Here is a 25,335-nt window from a genome sequence, read left to right as displayed (position 1 = left end):
CCAAAACTAAGGGGAATTCCTACTGGTCACCCATATGCTCCAGCAGCTGCTGTTCTCTCAAGCCCCCTGGTATTCAGCCTGGAGGACCATGCTGGGATCCTGGGCTTTGTGCCATCCCCACATGAGCACCGGGGCCATGCCCTTTGCAGTGTGACCCTAGGGGAAGGGATAGGAAGAGGTTAGGAGGTAAGGAGGACCAGTCTATCTCCAGAAGTCATGGAACTGTTCACCACATTCTACCCAAGCTGGATGTTGGAGTCGTTCTTCACGCATATTTTACAAATGTTACCAGATTACTGAAGTACATAGCTAGGAGATGTCGAAGGGGCTACCATTCTTTGTTTCTAGAAGTGAAATGAATTAACAAGGATTTATCAGATTTTTATGACCAATACCACTAGGCACAAAGATAAATGAGACAGTGTTTAATTTCAAGCAGGTGCTAGGGGAATGAACTCACATGTTTTTGTTTAACAGGTTTCTCTTCCTCTTGCTGATCTCTAAATGTTGCTGGTCCCCTGGGCTCCCCAAAGCTCTCTACACTGGCTTCACCTAGAGGGTTATGACTCCCCATTTTATATCCATAGACCTGACCATTCCCCAAACCGCAATTCAAATATTCAACATCTTACTTACCAAATCTATTTGGATATCTGACTGGTGTATCAAACATAACTTAACATGGATGTCTTTATTACTAGGCCGTCATAGCCTCATTCTCTCCAGGTTTTCCCATATCAGTAAATGCACCATCGTGGGCCCAGTTGTTCCAGATCTAAGCTAAGAAGCCCTCCTTTCGGGGCACCTGGGTGGCTCAGTGGGTTAAGCCTCTGCCTTCGGCTCAGGTCATGATCTCAGGGTCCTGGGATGGAGCAACACATAGGGTTCTCTGCTCAACAGGGAGCCTGCTTCCCCCTCTCTGCTTGCTTGTGATCTCTCTCTCTCTCTCTCTCTCTGTCAAATAAATAAATAAAATCTTAAAAAAAAAGAAGAAGAAGAAGAAGAAGCCCTCCTTTCTTATTTCCATCATTCCTCTTCTCTAGTCCACTAGGGGTCCTGTTTGTTTTTCCTATAAAATATAATTCCCGGGGCGCTTGGGCAGCTCAGTGGGTTAAAGCCTCTGCCTTCAGCTCAGGTCAAGATCCCAGGGTCCCGGGATCGAGCCCCGCATCAGGCTCTCTGCTCAGCGGGGAGCCTGCTTCCTCCTCTCTCTGCCTGCCTCTCTGCCTACTTGTGATCTCTGTCTGTCAAATAAATAAATAAATAAATAAAATCTTTAAAAAAATATATAATTCCCTTTGTTCGACTTCTCTCAACCCCCTACAGTGCTTTCAGAACATAGAGAAAGGAGGAATTTGAGAAAAACTTCAGTCACTTCATAGCTTTGTGGTCTTCCTGGATGAAGAAAGGGCTTTTCTGATTAGAGATACAGGAATGGCAGAGAGAGTGACTGAGAAGTACTGGAAGTCACAAATTTGCCAGATGCATTTAGAGAAGGTTGGTAAAAGGGAGAAGACAAACTGGATTAGATTGCATAGGTCCCTGCGTGACTGACGGTTAGATTTCACTGATAATGATTAGATTTCATTATGTAGAAAGGAAGCATTTGGACATAAGTGTAATGACAAGAGCTCAGAGTGACAGAGCTTGACATTGGACTAAGCACACTTGACATACTGCTCTCATTTCATGCTCCCTAAAAATAGGGGGGAACGAGTCACAGAAAGATGAAGTAACTAGCCTGAAATGACAGGTCATAGTCAGTGAGGCCTTCATGCCAGACTGGGATCCAGGCTGTGATGCCCAGGTTTGCACTGTCCCATGTTTGCATTTCAGAGAGGTAGCTTAGGCAATGTGATGGATGGTGAGTTCCCAGGGAGAGTCATATATCCCAGGGAGAATATGGTAGATAGAAAGCAGGAAATCAGGCTTCCTCATTAGTCCAGGTGGGCAGAAGACAACACTGAAGCTACTCATGGCCAGAAGGATGAAAAAGAACGTGGCAACTCTGACACATGGAGACTTTGACTCAATCATGTCTTCCTTTTAAACATTATTACTGGCTTAAACATTCTTCTCTGCCATGGTAAATAATGAGTACCAGCTTTCTTGCTGGTATTGCTTGTGGCAAAAATGTGCAATGCCATAGTCAAATTTTACATTTTAATCTGTAATCCTTTCTCCAAAAATATAATACTATGTGCCTGACTTCATGTATTTTTTGTCTGGGAATTATTTTTAACTTAGTCACATACGGGCTAGGGAAAACAAGAGGGTTAAAAAACTAGAAACATGTTCAAGACAGAAAAAAAAAATCACAGAAAGTTACTGATAGCGTCAGCTCATGGATACTGTAAGCTGAGCATCCATTCATAAGGATGATCTTTACATCCTCCTGGTGAAGGCGAACTTTGAGAAGCCTTTTCTGGCAATCTCACAATTCTCATGTAAAATTTTACTACCGTGCTTCAGTCACCCTGTGCTGCTGCTTCCCCCCTCCAACCCTTTTGGACAGCTTCACTGAGATAAAATTCACATATAAAATTTTCCCTTAAAAAAAAAAGTGTATTAATTCAGTAGTGTTAGCATATTCTCACTATTGTACAATTGTCACCGAAATAAATTTCAGAACTTCTTATCACCCCAAAAATAGACCCTATACCTGTTAGCAGCCATTCCCTATTCCTCATCAAACTCTCATTAGGCAACTACTAATCTATTTTTTGTCTCTATGGATTTGTCTATCTTGAACATTTTTTATCAAATGGAATCATACAATATGTGACTGGCTTTCATTCACTGTAGTAGAATAATGGTCAAGATTCATTCATATTATAGCATATACAGATATTTCATTTCTTTTCACTGCTGCATAATATTCCACTGTATGGCTAAAACTGCATTTCATTTATCCAGCCATCGCATGAAGGACAAGTGTGCTGCCTCTGCTTAAGTGGCCTGAGGTAAGCCTTCCAAAGAAGCTACCAGCCAGAAGACCTCTACAAGACAAAAAGTCTCACTGTGCATTCATGAACCTGACACAGTAAAACAAATGCTTTTTTTTTTTTTTTTTTTTTTTTTAAAGAGAGAGAGAGAACATAAAAGAGAGCATAAACGTATCACTCCAAGCAGATGGAATGTTTCTGGACCACTCCAGGAGCTTGTGCAATGACAACGTCTGACCCAGCAGGTGATCTGAATTCAGGAGGAATAGAAGCCTTGTTCACTGAAGGGCCAATCCTCTTAAAGGTATCAGATAATTAAGAGATAACCTCTCAGGAATCCTTGCATTTTAAAACATGGATCACTGTTTGAGAGTAAACCTTAATATAGAAGTGGATTATTGGGGGTGCCTGGGTAGCTCAGTGGGTTAAAGCCTCTGCCTTCAGCTCAGGTCATGATCCCAGAGTCCTGGGATCGAGCCCCACATCTGGCTCTCTGCTCCGCGGGGAGCCTGCTTCCTCCTCTCTCTCTCTCTGCCTGCCTCTCTGCCTACTTGTGATCTCTGTCTGTCAAATAAATAAAATATTAAAAAAAAAAGAAGTGGATTATTGATGCAAGAATTATAGTCATCATTCATTCATTCACTCATTCAAACATTTAGAAGAAATATTAAGTAGTGTTTGGGAGTAGATCTTACCAAATCTTTGGTATGGTTTGCTAAAATCTCCTGGTAAGTTTTAGCAATTCTAGAGCTCCATCTCTTTAGATTTTGATTTAGTAGTTGCCAAGTGATTCTGATGCCAGACCATTTTTGAGAATTTCAGGTTAGGAGAATGGGCTATGAGTTCCACCTCTCTGTTTAATAGAAGTGGATCATGGATAATTTCTAGTTATCTAGGACTCAATATACCTCATCTCTGAAATGGGGTTGAGGGGAAGGGGGATATAATATAGGACTATGACATCAGACTATTTGACAATTAAATGAAAAAGTGTGATAGTCTCATAGAGTTCATGACAAACAGTTACCACTTACTGAGTGCTCTCTTTGTACTAATGGCTAAGGTGGAGGAAACAAAATCACCTATAATAGAAGTGCTGTCCTCAACATCCTTAAATTGAGTAAGAATGATGGAAGATATGCAAAAAATAATAATTCAAGAGCCACATTTAAGGAAGGCCTCAAATATGAACAAAGCTATTCTTATTCTTGGTTCTCTACGGACTCATTTAGGCACCGACACAAAACCTGAGAGAGGGAGACCACACAATTCTTTGTCAGATGTATGGCCACATATTTGGACGAGAATGTGGCCACTATTTATTGAGCACTGTTCTTGGCTTTTCATAGATGTTAAAAAACCTAAGCATCATTCCTATCCTCCAGTGGCCTCCAGCCTATAAAAGGAGACAGGTGTTTATAAAGAAAGAACAAGTTCTAGAAAGCCATGACTGATATAGTTGGTAAATGCTGGATAGTGCCTTACTTTGGATTAAGGAGGACAAACACTTATTAGAGAACATGTCATGTGAGCTGAGCCTGAATGAGGCTGAGTATCTTACTGGGTTCTTCCTCTGTGCCAGGCACTCTGCTAAGGTACACTAACGTTAGGTACTAACTCATTGAACTGTTCCAATTCGCCCTTTCAGATATTTACTCTTATTATTTCTTAGACAGATAACTGAGGATAAGAGAGGTTAGTTAACTTGAAAAAGTTACACAGTTAAGAAATGGCAGAGCTGCAACTCAAAGACACATCTGTCAGCAGTCTCCAAAGCTGCTGCTAGTGTTTTTTGTTTGGTTTGGTTTTTTAAGAGAGAAAGAGCATGCACATGCATGGGCCTTGGGGAGGAATAGAGGGAGAGGGAGAAAGAGAATACCAAGCAGTCTCCACGCCCAGCAAGAACTGACACCCAGCGGGTCTCACAATCCTAAGATCATGACCCAAGCAGAAATCAAGTAGGATGCCTCTACCTTCTTAACACATTAACACTTTCTTGAAAGACAGGAAGAGTTCAGCTCTGGTTGTAAGTAGGCTAAAGAGATGGCAAAGGTGTGCAAATATCCGCTGGGGGCTTACAAAATAGAATGGTAGAACGTAGTGGTTAAAAGATTGGACTCTGAAATCAGAAAAACTGGCTTTGAATGAACCTTCCTAGCTGTATATTCTTAAGAAATTACTTAAACTCTCCAAGCTTCTGTTTCTTTATTATAATATGGGGAAATGGATATATTTACTGCACTGAGCTCTTGCAAGGAATAAATGAGCTAAAATGTGTCGAATGATTAGTAAATTATTATCACCATCATTACCATGGTTATTATTTTTCTGTTTTTCTAACTATCCATGAAAAGCCAGCTTAGGTTTTAAAAGAAGAAGAAACACATTTATCACCTGTTCATGTTAAAAAGACAGGCGAGGAAAAGCACAGAGATCCCTGGGAAGTCTAATGGAATTCATGGTTATGCTTTTCAGGGACCTGCGTTGACAGTATCAGTATGCCCAGGAGTCTTGGCTTTGTCGCTGGTTTTGCCCTAAGCTATAAGCTGGATAAAGTCATTATTAATCTTGGAGTTTCCAATAAGGCTGTTGCCTTGGAGTCATGATTTGCAAAGCAACTGTAATACAAGAGGGCTAAAGTTCATATGTGTGAAGCTAAAAGCTTCACCACTGCTCTGTGATTAATATTTGGGTATGTCCACTCTACCAAAGCCTTGGGAGTTTGTTTCGGCCATTCCCCCTTTTTTTCTAAAGATGATGGCTTGAGTCAAATGTTTTAATGTTTAAAATGAATGAATTAAACTGCTTGCTTGATTCCTAGTGACCTGGCCAAGATACATTAGCACTCCTTAAACCTTTATTCAAGCAAAAAGTCTCACTACTCATTCATGAATCAGACACAGCAATTTGATATAAAAGACAGGAGGCTGCTGTTTAAGCCAGTCCAACCCTGGAGTCTTAGTTTCCCTATATAAAGGGAATGTGGTGGTGTGGCTACAGAGTCCCAGACTTTACCCATTAAACATCTGTTAGAAGAAAAGGAATCTGAATGGCTGACATTCAGCATGGTGGTGATAATGCATGTTCAGGATTGTAGGGTACCAGGCGTACATGTTTCCTTATGTTTGTTTTTCTCTCTCTCTCTCTCCTTGTCATGCCCTCTTTATCACCTAATAATAGTAGCAATTATTATTATAAATTATTTAAAGCTAACATGTTAAGGGACACCTGGGTGGCTCAGTTGGTTAAGCCGCTGCCTTTGGCTCAGGTCATGATCCCAGGGTGCTGGGATCAACCCCCAAGCCTGGAACCCTGCTCAGCAGAGAGTCTGCTTGTCCCTCCATCTCCCTGCACCCGTCTGTCCTCTCTTTCTCTCAAAACAAAAACAAAAACAAAAACAAAACACCCCCCAAACTTATTACTCCCAATGAATGTGGTTTTCTTTTTGATCTCAGGTTTAAAACTTCACATCAGAAATGTACTTCATAACATGTAGAATAAGAGAGCGCTCTCAGCACACATATAAGAGACATCTAACCTCTTTAAGAGGGCTTCTGAGGAAACTTGGTAGAAGTGATGTCAAATCTGGGATCCAGGGCGCCTGGGTGGCTCAGTGGGTTAAGCCGCTGCCTTCGGCTCAGGTCATGATCTCAGGGTGCTGGGATCGAGTCCCGCATCGGGCTCTCTGCTCAGCAGGGAGCCTGCTTCCCTTCCTCTCTCTCTGCCTGCCTCTCTGCCTACTTGTGATCTCTCTCTGTCAAATAAATAAATAAAATCTTTAAAAAAAAAAAAAAATCTGGGATCCAAAGCAAAGAGGATTCATCCAGAACTGTTCCAGCCCGCAAACCCTTGGCTCTGCTCATGCATGCCTTTCCCTTTCTCAACATCCTGGTGAACTCCATCCTATGCATCCTTTTTTTTTTTTTTTTTTAAGATTTATTTATCTGTGGGGCGAGGGGCAGAGGAAGAGGGAGACAGAGTCTCAAGCATACTCTGGGCTGAGCACAAAGCCTGGCAAGGGCTCCATCTCATGATCAAGGGATCACAACTTGAGTGGAAACCAAAAGTTGGTGGCTTAACTGACTGCACACACCCCCCCATACTTCCTTCCAAGCATCCTTTAGGGACCAGGTCTGATGGAATCAGTTATTCCCTCATCTGGGTTTCCATTTTCACTTTGAAGATACTTTATTAAAGTATTCAGCACTCATTCCTCAATTCATTTACTCATCAATTGACATAAACTGATGAAACATCTTGAGCAGGGGATGTCTGTGCTAAACTTAAGAGACAGAGTCCTTTTTCTTCCCAGAGGAGGAATCAGCAGTTTGTACAGTGAGACAGTTGCATATATGATAGTAGATAGGAATCACAGGCATCTTGGTGGGTCAGGAAGGACTGCTTAGGGAAAGCACACACACACACACACACACACACACAAAATGTGCCAGCAAAGGATTGGAGGAAGAAATAAGAATGTCCCCAGTTGGGGCGCTGGGTGGCTCAGTGGTTTAAGCCTCTGCCTTCGGCTCGGGTCATGATCCCAGGGTCCTGGGATCGAGCCCCGAATCCGGCTCTCTGCTCTGTGGGGAGCCTACTTCCTCCTCTCTCTCTCTCTGCCTGCCTCTCTGCCTACTTGTCACCTCTATCTGTCAAATAAATAAATAAACCTCAAAAAAAAAAAAAAAAAAAAAAAAAAAAGAATGTCCCTGGTGGACAGAGCACTGAGTATGAAGGTCTTCATGTAAAAGAGAATATGAACGATGCTATAGAGAAACATACAGGAAAGAGCTTGGAGGGGAAAAGCAATCTTTTCAGAGAGACAGGCAGAGAGCAGCTGGTGGAGGACAGTTTCAGCTACATTAAAGGAGATGGACTTCACACCCATAGCATGTGTAGTTACTGAAAGATTCATACAGGTAAGTGGCCTGACCACATTTTGAATTCAGTAACAATCCTCTGGCAACTGAGGATGGAACAGACTAAAGGGGTAAAAGAAATGCAGAAAGTTTAGAGCCTGTGGTCATAATTCATTTAGACTGTAGTTATTTTTCATTTACACTGTATTTATTTTTTAGGTGACTAAGTCCCACTTAAGGGTAAAACTGTGTTTTATCCACCTTTGTCCTTAGGGGACCTGTCAAGTGACCACCATGAAGTCCAACTGAATTAATATTGATCTGAATCCGAGGAAAACACTGAGATTGAAGGATGTGTTTCACAATTTCTATGAAGATCATTTATAATTAGGTCTATTATGGGAAATTTCTTTTACTTTGCAGGAGCCCTTGAATGACTGTTTTGATTTCAGGCAAAAGTTAAAGCTTGGTGTAACTGTTAAATAAACAAGAAAATTAAATGAATTTTTATTTAAGCTATGTGTTGAGATTTCATAATCCTTGCTGCTATCCATCATACTCCCAAGCTTAATTTCACTCCTCAGCACTGAGTAAGTCATCTTGCACTGTACTCTTTTGTCTGTGTTTAGAAGGCTTTCATAAGGGCTAGTTAAGCAAAGTAAATCTCTCAGTGCTATATTATCTTATTTGCATTGTCCTTTCTTTCTGAATTCGAAGTATTTCACAGCTGTTAGAACAAGAAGTACCAACCTCATTGCACATAGGGAAGAAATCCCAAGCAAAGCAGGAAACTATTACATATTCAAGGTCAGATAGCAAGAAGTATGCCTCAGAGACCCTTCCCCAAGGCAGGCATTCAACCTGTATGTACATCTTATTAAAGACAAACTGGTAGATTAAGTTAAAGAAGAAAACCTGAATCACTGAAAGAAGTGGTCTTCAGATAATCATAAGTGATAGCAAGCTTTTCTATTTTAGGTATAACTGAAACATATATAACTTATTCTGTTTCCTTGTTTTCAAAGACCTTGAATTAAAAAAAAAAAAAACTATCATAAAGGCACTTTTGCAAAGTGTCACACAGGAGCAGAAATTCTATATATAGGAGGTCAATCAGGTGTGCCTGCTATTAAGAAAGGGGGGTGCAGAACAGTATCTGTATTAAGATATACACTAGGGCACCTGGGTGGCTCAGTCAGTTAAGTGTCTGCCTTGGTCTCGGGGTCATGATCCTAGGGTTCTGGATTGAGCTCCACATAGATTCCCTGCTGAGCTATTCTCCCTTTGCCCACTCCCCCACCTCCTCCCCCCTCGTCCTCTCTCATACTCTCTCAAATAAATAAAATCTTTAAAAAAGAAGATTTATGCTGATTAATATGACTTAAGTAGAAGCACATCAAGTTTGAATAAAACAACTTCTGGATATACTGTGTGGTTTGAGTAGAACTGCATTTAATTTTCCACATTCTACTGAAGAGAACCTGGCTATCACTATTTTTCATATGTTATAAGACATTTATGATGTAGTATAATATTACAGAGCAATACAGACTATTCTATTTTTTAAAAGATTTAATTTATTTATTTGACAGAGAAAGAGATCACAAGTAGGCAGAGAGGCAGGCAGAGAAAGAGGGGGAAGCAAAGAGCTGAGCAAAGAGCCCAATGCGGGGCTTGATCCCAGTACCCTGAGATCATGACCCAGGCCAAAGGAAGAGGCTTAAGCCATTGAGGTACCCAGGTGCCCTGAGACTATTCTTTTTTTAACATTTAGGATTCTGTTTTGGATTCTGTCCCAAAGGCCAATGTATAACTACTTTTTTTTTTTCATTTGATGGGATCTTGGAACCAAGACCGTAAGAAGGATTAATGGAAGGTAGTTAGCCTAACCCCAATGTTAAGTTATATGCTTATAAGGTTATAAGGTAATATAATTTTATATTATATTATAAGGGAAATAATTTTAAAAACAGATCAACAACTCTCTCTCTCGAACCACAGTTAAACCATAGTTACTATGTTAGAGTTGAAGATGATGCACAATGTTTGTACCAAACAAAACTGCATGTACTATGTGCCAGAGGAGTGGGGAAAACACACACACATATGTACACACACATGGACAAGAGAAAGTGCAGCAGGATGGCAAGGACCATCTTTCTCTGGCTCCTTGCTGAATTTCAGTGCCTAGCACAGTGCCGGGCACAAAGTAGATGCTGAATAAGAATTTCTCAATAATTCAATGACTTCAGGAACAGAGAAGTCCTTATGGTTAAGGCTGGGCCATGAAGGATGAAGAGGAGGAATCAAGGACAGACAGGTAAGAGTGGGGAATAAAATACAGATCACAATGTCTGATGGGCAAAGTTAATTGTGGGGAACCAATGGACGGACAACTGGAAAAATAAAGATAGAGTAAATCATGCATGTGCTGACTGCCTAGATACTGAATTTATGTATTTTTTAATAATTACAAAGAATCTGATAAACATTTTTAAGAGGAGAGACATGATCCATTTTTTTTTAAAGGAAGATTAATCTTGAAGTTGTGTGTGGGGCAGAATGGAACAGAAAGGACTAGAAGTTAGAGGTCCAGATAGGAATCCACTGCCAATATTCAGAGAGAAAGGGAGGACTTTGGATTAGGATGGAGGGCTTTTTCTTTCTTAAGCTAAAAGAACTCTTATTCATCTCCCCACCATCATTTTCTTCATCCTCACTCAAAACCTTTTCTCTTTATTGAGCACTCAGGATGAGCTGGGCACTGCACAATGCATGTGCACCTGCCCATTTCAAACTTAAAGCAAGCTATGAGACGTACGTGCTTACTGTTCTCCATTTATCGTTGAAAGAACTAAGTTGACAGGAGACCCGTTCCCTCACTTAAAGTCACAGAGCAAGGTAAATGGTATAACTAAGGTGTGTGTGAGCCTGAAGCTTCTTACAGACTTGAGTCCCTATACTTCTCTCATCTGGTATGTAGTGTTTGAAGAGTCCACATAATATGCTCATTTGGGGAAGTAATGCCAGAAAGAAGAAAAGATCAAAAATGACAACCAACACTTGTACCTCGAACATTAGAAGAATGTGGTACCATCCACAAACTTGCAAAGATGAAAGGAGTCACACATGTGCTTAGAAATATTAAGACCTAATATTTTCAGGGTGCTTAATATAAGCCAGCCAGTATACTAAATAACATATATTCATTTTCTCATTTAACCCACAACATTAAAATACTACAGATTGCGGGGGGGAAGCCCAATGCGGATTGTGCAACAGAAGTGTGCTGGAAGCCAACAGCAAAGTCAAGACATAACATGGACAGCCTCGCTCCAGAGCCCATTTGCCCAGTCACTATGCTGTACCAGAAACATGTTAGTTTGTTTTTAGAGAAATCACATTTCAGGGTGCACAGTAGTATCTTTTAATTATTTATTATTTACCCACTTTTAAAATTTTTCTCCCACCTATTCGAAAACAATTCCCAAGGCCTCAATCAGATAAACGCACTTCAACATAATGAGATTTAAGACATTTAACACGAAGTCGACAGTACGTGTATACACATGTATAGAGATAGGTGTTTAAATTGCAATAGTTTTCTTTGAGTAGTAGATGATGGGAGATTTAAGTTTAAACTTCTTAAGGCTTTTCTTCTCCCTCTCCAAGATTTCTTTAATAATTGTTATATAACTTCCATAATCTGAATGAAATAATGTTTCTTGGGGTGGGGGTGGGGGAAGAAGAATTCAGTGAGAAAAGAGGAGCAAACAGAAAGTAAGAGCAGAAAACGAGCTAGAGCCGGGAGCGAGGCTGGAATACATAGGCATGCGTTCAACATCATATGATGAAAAGCTGAAATTAATGCAAGCATAGAGATTTTTGTTCCTAAATCGGAAATGCTGTGGACTCTAAAATGCTCTTTCTCTTTGCTGAAAAGTGAACCAGCCATTAGACAAAGCAAGTCACAGCACAACTGTTAGCTCCATAAAATCAACAGCTGAAATCAACAAGATCAGATTCTGAACAGATGTCAGGCCCCTTCTCAGGAAGGGACTATCCAGTCAATTTAGATTGGACCTTGAATAAATCATTTTTTGGAAATCACTGGGAACACTGTATTTTTATCAAACCTACTTTTCTCTTTCTTTACTGTCCGCCAACCTTGTCTGTGTATACTTCACAGACTCAGGAGTGCAGATCACTCAGGGAAGTAAACTGTATTACCTATGAAATTAACTTTTCTTCCTTCAATATCTCTATCACTTTTTGCTTCATAGAGGCAGAGAATTTCCTGGGTTTATTCACCACTTTTAACCCCACTGCTTAGCACAGAGCCTGACAGTAGGTATTCAGATATAAAAATGTTTATTGAGTTAAGTAAATGAAGCCAAAATGGAATTTTCAACAGCAGAAGTAAAGAACTCTTTCAACCCACAAAATATTTATGTTGTTCTCCCAAATAAGGACTATTATAGAAGGAGGTGTAATTCACAATCTACTTAATGGTAATGCCATTTTACCCCATGTTAAACTCTGGAGTATATTAATAGCATCTAACTACTTAGAAATTTAAGCAATATACTTTCAAATGTAAGCAATTTACTTCTAAGAAACACATTTTCCCCCTAGTACTTTCTTTGACTTATTACTTCCTGACACAAAAAGTAGGAACTACGATTGCTCATTTAAGGTTTGAAACCACTTCTATAGACAGTCTTACTAGGAAAAGTAGTTTCAAAGGTTCAGATTTTTTTCTCCACATGGACCTTACAGGAAATTCTGAGAGCCAAATTTCCTCTTTGGATGGTAAGCAATCTTTGACAGTTCCAAAATTCTGGGGCCCTAGCTTATGACATTCTAGATCATAATAGCATTTGTATAGATAATTATTAAACTTCATCTGCTTACTTACCTCATACTGTGACAGATGAATGCTACTGCTACTGCTAATCATCATCATTACAATTATTGGCTATTTACTACTGCTAGCCGCTGTGCTAAGCTATTTAAAAGCATTATCTTTTATTTGACGTGGGTGTTAAAAGTCATCTAGTCCAGCTCTAAATGTATGATTTATGAATCCTCTCTACAACTCCCCACTGGGAGACACCAACATTCAAATAAAGAACTGCAGGCCTGAAGATGTGATGAGTTTTGGAACAGAGAAGCAAAGCAGACACTATCAGAGCACAGAGGAGATCCAGTTCCTTGGGGAGGACTCAGGCTGCTTCTAACAGAAGGTACGGCTGAGCTGAGTCTTGAAAGATGAGAGAGCACTTGTCATATGGTTGAAGGAAGAAGGAGGAACTGAATAAATATAAGATTTGGTAAGAATCACAGATGTACCGAGACTTTTGATTAACTGGAGGATGTGAGGATGGGGAAGGAGAAGGAATTTGGAAAGGGCTCATTTTCGTATCTGATATTAAGCTCATCTGAATTCTTACTTTTCAAGTAAAACTTTCAATTTGGGATGAAGGGTTCCAGATTCTGATCTGTACAGTGAAAAATTGTTAAATAATAACTCTTAAAATCTTTCTGTATGTCAAGCACTGTACTTACCATTACACATTTATTATTTCACAAAAACAAATTAATAAGATAGATATCATTTTTCCACTATACAAGAGAAGAAATTAAAATTTAGTATTTGCCCATCTTTACTCAGCTCTTGTATCTATGAGCCACTCGTTCAGTCAGTTGTTCCTCGAGAACCTGTGAGGTGTCTGTCAAAATTTGAAAGTGGGTCAGCCCGATTTGAAAACCATTTGTTTTAACCACTACACAGCACCTGTCTCTGCCTTAGCATCAGAAAGAGAATCTATATTTTTTCCTCTTCTCATTTATTAGTTTTTAAAGTTGTTTTTTTGTTTTTTTTTAATTTGAGAGGGGATGGAGAGAGAACAAGCAGGGAGAGGGGCAGAGGGAGAGTGAAAAGCAGACTCCCCACTGCACAGAGCGTCTGACTCAGAACTTGATCCCAGGATCCTGAAATCATGACCTGAGCCAAAGGCAGATGCTTAACCAACTGGGCCACCCAGGTGCCCCTCACATTTATTATTATCTTTACCACTCTCAAATGACTCAGGAACAAGTCATATTCTAGAGAAGTCAAAGTGTGAGGCTACTAAACACATTTCTTGTCCAGAGCATGACAGAGATTTAACACAAAGCTGTGTATCATTATTTTAGCTATGCTCTGAATGCCAACTGAGTTCACTGCTTAGGTCATTTCACTGATAAACCCCATTTTTCAGGGCACTTATAATCTAGCAGTTAGTGCTCGCTTCGGCAGCACATATAATCTACCAGTTAACAGGAGCACCTGGATGGTTCAGTGGGTTAAGCCTCTGCCTTCTGCCCAGGTCATGATCTTGGGGTCCCAGGATCGAGCCCTGCATTGGGGTCTATGCTCGGCAGGGAGCCTTCCCCCCCCCCCCACCGCCTGCCTCTCTGACTACTTGTGATCTCTGTCAAATCAATAAATAAAATCTTAAAAAAAAAAGAAATCTAGAAGTTAACATTTTTCCTGTGTGAAATAGGCGAAGACAAGGGAGTACTTTATTCTAGCAAAATAGTACACACAAAATAGCTATTAAGTCTTAAATGATCAACATGAGAGAGATAACTAGGTAAGATGGGATTTGAAGTCTAAATCTAGGGCTGTGGTGGAAAATCTAGGGCTTCGTACAGAGACTGACAAAATATAACCGATAGTGGTAAATAGGAATCATTAGTATTTTCTTTGTGTTCATGCAGATGGGGTAACGGAGACTTCGTGAAGGCACACAATTGGCTTGCAGCCCAGAGCTGGTAAGTAACGGAGTGAGGCTATCCTCCAAGCTGTTTCACTGGAAAGCCCATTGTCTTCGCTCTATCTCTACAGTACCTCCCTCTTAGGGAGCTGGTGAAAACGACATGGAATAACACAGGTAAAGGGTTTAGCAGAGCATGTGTCATATAAGCACTCTCTTTAAAATCAGTTTGACGTCTGAACATTTAATTGCTGCCAATCACTGTTTTTGGCCCTGAATAAATACAATAAAATATATAAAATAGATGTGTGGCTCATGGAGCTACTGTGTTACATGGGAGAAACACACAATAAGCATGATAAATAAAGGCGTAAGTACTATGCTGGATGATGACAAAGTGCTATGGGGGAAAAAAAACAAACCATAAAGCACAGAAGTGACAGGAAGTGTCCAGGTGGGGTTGTAACTTTAGATAAGGAAGTCTAACCAAATAGGTGCTATTTGTCCAATGGCAGGAAGAGGGGAGGCATGCAGATGCCTGGGTGGTGTGGGGGTAGAGGGGGAGCACTACAGGCAGAGGGCGCAGCAAGTACAGGAGCTCCTCAGCAGGAGCGGACATCCCAGTTCCAGGAACTGCAGGCAGCCAGCTAGGCTGGACCGAATGAGCAAGCGAGGAGAGCAGCCAAGTTGAGGGCAGACACGAATGGGAGGGCAGTGTGTGAGACCATGCTGTGCTTTTTAGGCTACTTTACATCAGCTTGGGCTTTTACTCAGCATGAGGGCCCACTGGGGATGCCCTGATCTGACTCAGGTTTTAGCATTTCACTGACTGCAACAGGAAGAGCAGAAGAACTGGTGGCATGCATGACGCACAGAGGTTTGGAGGCCTCGGGAAAAATTCAGGTTTGAGCTGGTGGTGGCTTAGGCAGGGGTGGGAGCTGTGGAGGCAGTGAGAAGGATCAGATATAAGCTGCTGTTAAGCCTTCTTAAATTGGCATCTGGCCAAAATTACAACCTGGTCTATCGGTTTTTAAGCTGAGATGAGAAACCACAGAGGCCTGAGGAAGCTTTAAATAATGTGCTATATTCTTTGTCTTTGAAACATATTAAAAACTCCCAGTCTAAGAAAGGCATTATGCCAGGCACTGCAGATGAAAGAGATGAGGGTGACTATCCCTGTCCCTTTAAAAACTTAACTCTATTAAGAGGACAGTATACTTGACTATAAGCAGCACAGTGTGGCCATATGCATCCCTCCAATAAATATACTGGGTGAGGTTTTAGCTGGAGATAGATGAAATCCTGCTCTTGTGGGGTTTATATTCTAGTAGAGTGAAACAAAAAAATTAGCAAGAAATAGAAATTATACAGCAAATTAAAAGGCAATAATGAGGGACTTCAAAAAGAGCAAGCCCATATCTGTGCAACACTCTTAACACTGAAAAATTATGAACAATGTAATGTCCATGTAAAAATAACTGGCTTAATAAGGTGGTATGCAAAAGTTTAAAAATACATAAGTAAATCTAATGAATCAATGAGACTAATTTTACTTTCAGACAGATAATAAAGAGCAAGATAATGAGTGAGAGAAAAAGCCCGATGTTACACACACACACACACACACACACAAAATCTGTATGTACACATGTACGTATATAAAGCCACAGTATATTCTGGAATGACAAATGATAGGGTGAAAGGCACCACCTTGTTTAGGAATCAAAAAGGCTTTCTAGATTTGAACCCTGTGGAGAATGTAGTTCCAATTCTTTTTTTCCCAACCATGGGCCAGTCCATGGGCAACCATCCTCAGCTCTGTGGCTTTGTGGCCACCGCACAATCCATTGGTAGCCCTCTGCCCCACATTGGCAACAGCTCTGACAATTACATATTTTGATCTACTCCAAAAAAGCTGAGACCCTTAAAGAGGACAGGGTTGGTCCTGGGTGAGTACAGGGTTTCTTGTTTTTCTCCTGTCTTCCAAGGCATTCCTGGGGGCTTGGATGTGACCAGAGCCCCTACTGGCCTCCTTTCTCAGGCTCTGCCACCATCTCCTCGAGCAGTGCCACGGTCCATTCTGTCTGTCCACCCCGCCTCAAACCCCTCCCCGGATCACAGATCACTGTGTTTGATCAACCACTTCTGCCAATGTGCTAGCAGATTAGGTTTGTGTTCACAAACTCTCCCAACCCACCAACGCATGAGTTTTATTTTAAAAAGCAATTTAGGAGGCACAAATATTGCATGAGATTGTGTATGAGGAAACTAGCTGTTCCCCATAAACCACTGTATTAAATTGAGTTATTAAAATGATTATTAACTCTCCCACCCTTTCCACGGTACACACATTAAATGTTATGATTATTATTAACCTTCTCACCTCCTCCACAGTATACACATTGGGAAATGCTATTACTAAGCCCCAGTCCTGCTCCTTCTGTCACTGGGAAGGCATTCACAGAAACTGTGCTAGGCTTAAAGGCCTAGGATTTTAGTCCTCCCTATTCCTAAGCTGCCTAATAGTCTCTCTCCTTATTTATCTATCTACCTATTTATTTATTTCATTTCAATTCAATTAGCCAACATATGATACATCATTAATTTTTGATGTAGTGTTCAAAGATTCCTTAGTTGAGTATAGCACCCACCACTCATCACATCACGTGCCCTCTTTATTGAGCATCACTGAGTTACCCCAACTCCCCCTCTTCCACAACCCTCAGTTTGCTTCCTGGAGTCAAGAGTCTCATATATGGTTGTCTCCCTCTCTTGCTTTTTCCCCTTCAGTTTTCCCTCTCTTCGCTTATTGTCCTCTGCACTATTCCTTATGTTCCACATATGAGTGAAAATTGTATGGAGGTCCCTCAAGACCTTAAAAATAGAGCTTTCTTCTTATTTATAAGCTTACAAGGTATTCGAACATGCTTTATCTCATTGATATTCACAATGAGACTGAGGCAGACCCTCGTGTTCCCACGTTAAGATAAGAAAACAGGCTCAGAGCATGCAGTCGCTCACCGGTCTTGCTACAAGGCTGGGAGGTAACCTAACTTATCTCCTTACAAACGCATGTTCATGTACCACAACCCAAGCTTCGTTCCTGAAGGAGGTTTTGGCACACAGATTTTCTCTCCTGTAGCCTTGCCCAGAACAAGGGAGTGTTTCCCCTCCTACTCAAGAACACATGCTGCTGGATTAGGAGGATGCAAAAGAAGGAGCCTGGGAACCAGGGTGAAGACTACCTGGTTTGCAACTGTCCACATCTTGTGTGAGGACATCTGTATGTGAGCCCACTGGCCACACCTGCAGGTGCACACTCCTGAGCTTTTTGGCTCCTGTGTTTCCCTGCACAAGTGTCTGTTTCTGGATCCTTTTTCAAGTAGAATGCTCCCTGACACATCACCTTTCCGTTGCAGGTCCTCTCTTCCTTAAATTCTAATGACATCAGCTTAAATGTAACTGACTCAAGGAAACTGTTGTAGGCTGAGTGTGCTCCTAAAAAATTATGGCCAAAGTCCCGGTACCTTTGAATGTGACCTTATTTGAGAACAGGCTCTTTTGCAAATGTAAGCAATTAAGAGTAGGTCTTACTGGATTAGGGCGAGTCTTAATCCAGTGAATAGTGTGCTTTTAAGAAAAGGAAAATTTGCACACACAGACACATACAGGAAACAATGCCTGGATGAAGGAAGCAGAGATCAGAGTCCTGCATGGACAAGCCAAGGAATGCCAGGGATTGGCAGCAACCACCAGAAGCTTGGAGAAAGGCACAGAAGAGACCTCAGAGCCTCCAACTCTGGTGACATCTGGGTTTCAGATTTCTGGCCTCCTGAACTGAGAAAGAATACATCTTTGTTGTTTTCATCACCCACTTTTTAGTAATTTGTTACAGTAGCCCTGGGAAGTCTTCCTGTTTTTTCCAGATCCGGCCAGGTTCTTCTCCTATACATTTTCACAGCATTGGCTATTTTCTTCTAAACAGCGTTATATCACAGTATATTAATATTTTTAAATCAATATTTATTGCCCCACTAAAATGGAAGCCCTGTGAAAATAGATTATGTGGGGTTTTGCTCACTATAGTGACAATCATAAAAACAGTACAGTCTGCAACAAAATATTTTTTAAATAAAAGAAAGAGGAAATGAATGATTAGATTGATGAATGCAAGAAGAGAGCAGAGCACTTACAATTTTGGCCTGAGGGTTTGGGAGAAGCGTGCACCTGAAAGCAAAACAAAGATCTCTCTCTCCATCTCTCTTTGTCACAGAACTGTCTCTCTTCCCTCTCTCAATCTCTCTTTGTCTCTCTCTCTTGCTTGTGCCAAGTTAGATTCAGAACATTTGTCTTTTTAAAAATCTGTGGGGAATGAAAAGATTGACAAGACAGTTAATATCAGGGAAAACTGTCAACTCTAACACTGATGATAAACACTGTAAAACTGTGAAAAATGAAAACAAATGATCTCTTTCTACCAGTTAGAGAAAGTAGAAACTCTTTTTGTCTTATCAAACAGCACAACAGTAATTATTTGTACCATTAATTTTGTATGCAATCTAAAATGGCAGACAATTTTTATTTGATGAAAATAGTAAAAATCAGACATATTTTTCTATCTATAGAGTTAGCTATTTATAAATATACTCATATATCTTAAAAATTACAGGAAAAAATGATGTTGTACTGTGTTTAAGGGCAAAAGCTTTGGAGTCAGAGCCCAGGCAAAAAGACCAGCTTTAACCAAATACAATGACTACATTGGGCTTGGACACATTATTTAACTTGTCTCTGCCCAGCTTTTAATTTTGCCTCATAGGGTTGTAGTTTGGATGAAATCAGCTAATATATGCAAATACATACAAGAGTAATTGGCACACAGTAAAACTCAATACATTTTAGCATTCTTATTACTATTAGACATCTGACGTTTGATGAGACCTTGGTGAGTAGTCATTGAGATAATCTCATCCATTTATGTCATAACTATAAATTACAAATCATTTTCTTTTTTCAACTTTCAGAATTAAAAAGTGATGAACAAAATAGGCTGGTGAGTGATGCGTGGGGTTAGGAATGGTGAAGAGATTTTGAAAACACTTTTCTTTGTAATAAGAAGATGCTGAAAGCTTAATTATTTTGGGGGGTGACAGGGAGTAGGGGGGGATATAATAAAATGTCCAAAAAAATGGAATTATAATGCCTTATTTCCATTTTAGTGGAGGCATTGACTTATTTTTATGGTAATTTAAAGTTTTTGTCCTTTAGTCCCAGTCTTGCCAAGTCACAATTTCAAAGGATTTTTAAAAACTTGGGTATAATGGCTTATGTGGTTTAAAGACTTAGAATTCCAATTAATTTGGGGATTGAACTTCTGATTAGACATGTCAGATTTCAGTATAAAGTCAAATGTATTAAGCATATCTGTGGTGTTTCCTCCTTCCCAAAGAAATACTTTCTTACTATTGACATTTTCAGTATCTTTCTTGTTAATGGATTTTATGCACAATTATTTAATATATTTAATCTTAGCTCTTCTCTTGGTGTCAGATAGGATCACCTTCATCCAACCTGAGATTTAATGTTGACTGGTCAGCTGGCAAGTGCTACACTACTGCCTACACTGGGAAATTGCTGAGATTAAAAGAGTTTCTTTAGGGGCGACTGGGTGGCTCAGTCTGTTGGGCGTCTGCCTTCAGCTCTGGTCATGATCCCAAGGTCCCGTGATTGAGCCCCAGATTGGGCTCCCTGCTCAGCAGGAAGCCTGCTTCTCCCTCTCCACTCCTCCTGCTTGTATTCCCTCTCTCGCTGTGTGTCTCTCTCTGTCAAATAAATAAATAAAATCTTTAAAAAATTCCTTTAAGCTTCTATTTTGGCTAGAGAAGATAAAGTTCATTTTCCAGGGGGATGCTAGCAGCTCCTTATCTTTTTGGGTGTCTCCAATCTTGTCTTTGTGGCTAATTTGGGGATCACAATCATATGATGGGCAGTGAAAATAGAAACAGGACTCCTCAATGGGCTATCTATACCACAAGCAGTCATTACCCCAGACCAGAACTTTCTGATAGATGCAGAGGCCATTCAGGAAAATGAGCCATCCCAAGATTCCTACAGGTCCTCTAATTGTCTAGTGAAATTGATAGGCTATGCTTGTCAAAGCTGCTATCTGTCATTCTTCTGGACTCCCTCCATCTTTGTGCCTGATGATTTCCATCTGCAGCTTTCACAGTCTGATGTATAATTTGGTCTCTCCTGCCTTTCTGAATTTTGCCTTCTCTGTGTTACTTTTCCTTTTGATACTGTGTATTTCTCAAACTTTTCTTATCTCTTAGTGTTGTTCAGATTCCTTCTTTGTTCATCTTTACAAAAAATACAGTAAAGATGGAAACAAATGTCAAATGAAGAAAATAAAACAGAGAAAACAGAACTTGCTTTTAAAGGCATAAAAATCAAGTTTTACATCACGTGTCCCTTTTAAAAAATTTATTTATTTGAGAGAGAAAGACCAAGTAGGGGTGTCGGAGGGGCAGTCAGAGAAAAAGAAAGTCTTAAGCTGAATTCGTGCTGGGAGCCCAACATGGGGCTAATCCCACAAACCTTGGGATCACAACCTGGGCCAAAACCAAGAGTCAGACGCTTAACCGATTGCACCACCAAGACACCCCTTATGTCTTATTGTTTGGACCAAAGTAATGAATATGTGTGACTCAAAACTTACAATAATTATGACAAATTTCGTGTTTGAGGTTCTAAACTGCAGACAGAATAAACTGAAGGCACAGAATAATAGAAGCATAGGCAAGCAAGTCAATCTGTTTTGTATGTGACCATTTTGGGACATAGGACTAGAAGGATTTTCTCCCCTCATTCTCAAAGTTAGACTATAGATGAATATTCACAATCAAGTTAGAATCAAACCAAATCAAAGACATGATAAGATTAAACTCTCAGGATTCATATGGAGTGATTTTTGTACCAAATTTGGCAGTTTACAGATAGCTACCAATCCAACTAAATTAAGGGCTCTTCAGCACAAGCTTAAACAAGAAAAAGCCTATTCATTGGTTGACTGGATAAAAGGGAAAAGCAAAATGGCACCAACTGCCTGGTTTCCCTCCACACCCATTTTAGAAGGTTGAAGACCCTCAAGGAGGGAAGACCCTTTCTTCCTTAAGACTTAACATAGGTAAAATTTATGATGGTTTCTCTTAGTCTGCAGCTTGACTACACCAGTTCCCATATTTTCTCTCTAAGGAGAGCCAGATGAGTAGGATTCCTTCTTATGGCATTATCTAACAGGGATAGCAGTGCTCCAACTGAAGTAGGCCTAGCTTGTGCCCTTGGCCCAGACATTTCTGTTCTTCCTTTGCTTCTGACCAGCAAAGTAAGGCTTGCTTCTCTCTTTTCTTCTCCTATTGTTATGGAAGCGAAGATGTATCAGGGTGTTTGTATGTGTGTGTGTGTGTGTGTGTGTGTGAGAGAGAGAGAGAGAGACAGAGACAGACAGACAGAGAGAGAGAGGACATCAAAGAACTAGCTAGCTCAGGGATTTTTCTCCCTCATCTACATTCATTTATTATATAATGATTTATAGAAGTTAAGAACTAATGTTTGGCATACCTGCTTGACTTAGGTATAAGTTAAATCAAAACTTTTTTTCTGGTAAGGTTATGCAGAATAATACATATTTCTATTATACATTTGAAAGCCACAGCACATCCAGTATCTAAAATCTGAATACAATACTAGAATATGGCTTCCATTTCAAAGGAGAGATGAAAACAAAACCATATTCTAGGGAGATCTCAATATTACAGATCATTACCTGTCTTAACTCTCTTCAATCCAACAAGGTTAGATAAACACAAAAATCATGTTAAGACACATCCCAGTGGAGACTGGACAAAATTTAGTAAGCAGATACCAAATGCCAGTCATGCTTAAGATTGTTTTATATGGTACGAGGTTTACTGACACTTACCCACTGCACAATTTTGGGAGATGTCATTCATGTGTGCTCCCTAGAATTGTGCGAAGTGGTGATACAAAAAATAAATACAATACGGTCTTTCATTCATGCCCTCTGGCCTACAGAATGAAGACAACTTCTCTGGCATTGAAAGCTCTTTACTATCTGACCCAAATTCCATTTATCACAATCCATGTAGTCTAACATTTGATTGTATTTAAAAATTTAAATATATAGGTATGCCTTAGTATTTTCCATATACATATATATGTGTATATATATGTGTGTGTGTGTATATATATATATAGCTGTGCATACTATACATATATAGTAGGAAAACACTATATATAGAATATATAGAGAGAATATATATAAAGAATCTATTTGCTACCCACCTTTTCCTGTAATTGGCCTATACTCTTCCACCCCTTCTTGTCTTGCTCATGCTATGACCCCAACCTCATAAAGCAGATTGTATATAAAAATTTAAATATATAGGTATGCCTTAGTATTTTCCATATACATATATATGTGTATATATATATGTGTGTGTGTGTGTGTGTATATATATAGCTGTGCATACTATACATATATAGTAGGAAAACACTAAGGCATACCAATTACATGCTGTAGATAAAGGACATTGAGAGAAAATGGAGCTGGAAAGGTAACTTAGGCCAGCTAAAAGGCTTATTCAGTAGGCCAAATGGATTGCTGACGGTTTGAATAGGTATGTGACATGAACAAAGTTGTGCATTAGTAAGTCAAAATGGGCTACAGTAAGAAAATTACTGCAACTGTTAAACAAGATAGAATTAGGCTTTAACCTCAGTGGATATAGAGAAAACAAATGTAGAAAGATTTCTAGAATAAGAGAAGGTAATGGATGAAGAGATCCTGAAAGTTATCTACATTGGTGAGAAAGTAATTAGAGAAAGATGGGTACCTCGGTGGCTCAGTCTGATAAGCGTTTGCCTTAGGCACAGGTCATGATGCCAGTGTCCTGGGATCAAGTCCTGTATTAGGCTCCCTGCTCAAGAAGGGAGCCTGCTTCTCCCTCTCCCACCCTGCCCTGCTTGTGCTCTCTGTCAAATAAATAGATAAAAACCTTTAACAAATAATAAGTAAAAAAAAAAAAGAAAGTAATTACAGAAGGAGTCTTTTATATGAGTAAGACCATGAAGAAAGAAGGTAGGAAGACAGGTAAGTGAGGTGGGAATAAGGCTGTGTGGCTTGGGAAATAGAGATGAATTAAAAAGAATTTCTTTTCCAACCATACACTGATCTAGTTTTCTTGAACACTTTGCCTACCTAAACACCTAAATTTACAGTTAACAACAAGAGCAACAACCAATAATGGACCAAAAATAGGATTCCAGAAATGTAAACAAGCACCAAGGATGATTCAATCTTGGGGGCATCAGTCAAAATGTGATGATTCTTGAATACTAGGGACAGGAACTAAACCCTAGTGTCTATCAAGAATATGGCCTTTTAGCGGGACGCCTGGGTGGCTCAGTTGGTTAAGAATATGGCCTTTTATTTTATGAAGGAGCCTGCATATAATTGGGTTAACAAAACAAAAACCTAATTATCAGCAAACTCTACCAGAAGAATACCAAGGAAATTGCCACAAGTCATCCATCCTTTATGATGGTGTGTGACCTAAAAGTATACTACCTATGTTAGTTGAAAACATGCTGGATGAAATACCAGTGATCTAAGTGAACAGAAGGAAGCAAACTGAAAACCTTTTTGGAGAAGGTTTTTTACTGTCAAAACAGAGCTCAAAAAATTCTCCCAGATAAAGTTCTAAGGTAGAAAATTTTACTGGGAAAAAGGAGCAGACAATAAAATCAGAGTTATAAAGATTCAAATATTGAAAACATCAGGTACAGGATATAAGTTATATATGTTAAAAATATTAAAAAATAAAGAGATTTTTAAATATAAGCACTAATTATAAAATACACAAAATGATGAAAATAACCATTCAAATAGACTTTCTAAAATAACCAAAATTGAATCTTTGCAAGTGTAACAGTAATTTAACATTTAGAAAGGAAAAAAATAATTATAGTTGAAAATTAAATGGCTGGTGACTATCATGTTAAATACAGATGAAGAAACATTTAGTGAACTGGAAGACAGAGCTAAGGAAATTTTCAATAGTATGAACAAAATGAGATTGAAAAAAATGTATATGATGTTAAGACAAATGCAAATCACAGTGAGAAAGTTTAATATATATCTTATGGTATCTCCAGGATAAGAAAATGGGCAAATCTGGAGAGAAGTAATATTTGAAGAGTAATGACAATTTTAGAATTTAGCAAGTCTTATGAGGGAAATTCATCTGTGTGTTTGAACTTCCTTTATTATGTCACTACTAAATGTTCTGAGCCAGGACCAACCCCAATTCTCAGACTGCAGCCAGAGCTAAGAATTAGCAAATCTCCAATGGGAAAAAAAGCAACTTCAGATCTTCAGATCATCTCCCAAAGTTTCTTGCTTTTCTAAAATTTGGTCTCCCTTGCTTCTGCAGCTCTCCACAGGGCTTTAAAATACAACTTGGGTAATAATATTTGGCTTTTCTACTTATTTTCAGTGGGAACATGGAACTATTATGAACTACTTCATTCTAGCAGGAAGAAATTTAGGGATGCTTCTTTGATATTTGAGCATATTCAACTGGTTGGACTGTCTGTGAAGGGGGGAAAGTGATAGAGGGAAATAGTGGTTGCTAGGAGTGAAAATATGCAGAACCTTGTAGGCTACAGTAAGGAGTTCATTTTCCCAGA

General features: G+C 39.6%; 1 protein-coding gene across 9 annotated transcripts in view; it reads right to left on the bottom strand.

The window, feature by feature from the left end:
• JAKMIP2 (janus kinase and microtubule interacting protein 2) overlaps nt 1–25,335 on the bottom strand; it is a 164,791-nt gene that overhangs the window by 70,977 nt on the left and 68,479 nt on the right. Inside the window, exon 1 of one of the 9 annotated variants that reach the window (XM_013052334.2) lies at nt 18,759–18,813. The exons of the other annotated variants lie outside the window; for them this stretch is intronic. The gene's annotated coding sequence lies outside the window, so the exon portion shown is untranslated. Of the gene's footprint in view, nt 1–18,758; nt 18,814–25,335 lie in introns of those variants that run through there. 9 annotated transcript variants of the gene reach the window in all.

Source organism: Mustela putorius, unplaced genomic scaffold (assembly GCF_011764305.1).
Source record: "Mustela putorius furo isolate JIRA1106 unplaced genomic scaffold, ASM1176430v1.1 tig00000145_pilon_pilon_pilon, whole genome shotgun sequence".
Lineage (NCBI taxonomy): Eukaryota > Metazoa > Chordata > Mammalia > Carnivora > Mustelidae > Mustela > Mustela putorius.
Note: the sequence above shows the minus strand (reverse complement) of the source record. Positions and strands in the feature narration are given on the sequence as shown.